Source organism: Brassica oleracea, chromosome C1, assembly GCF_000695525.1.
Source record: "Brassica oleracea var. oleracea cultivar TO1000 chromosome C1, BOL, whole genome shotgun sequence".
NCBI lineage: Eukaryota > Viridiplantae > Streptophyta > Magnoliopsida > Brassicales > Brassicaceae > Brassica > Brassica oleracea.
Genome location: NC_027748.1, coordinates 35,721,923 through 35,722,189, shown reverse-complemented (window position 1 = coordinate 35,722,189; position 267 = coordinate 35,721,923).

Below are 267 nucleotides of genomic sequence, written 5' to 3'. Positions count from 1 at the left end.
CTTAAGTATACGACTAAAAACATTAAAATGACATGTATCAATTCGATGGTTGATTTGAAAGCTTTCAAAACCATATGTAAGATAAAAGTCAAAATAAGTCAACTATGAAAACAATAGTGTTCACTCTTTCAAGAATGTGTTCGAGAGAGAAAATAAGGTTTTTATGTCATGATTTGTTTAATGTCCACTAGAGAACATTATATTAACCTAAAATATAAGAAGTGTGTATTATTTCCCTAAATAAAAGCTACGAAATTACCTAATATT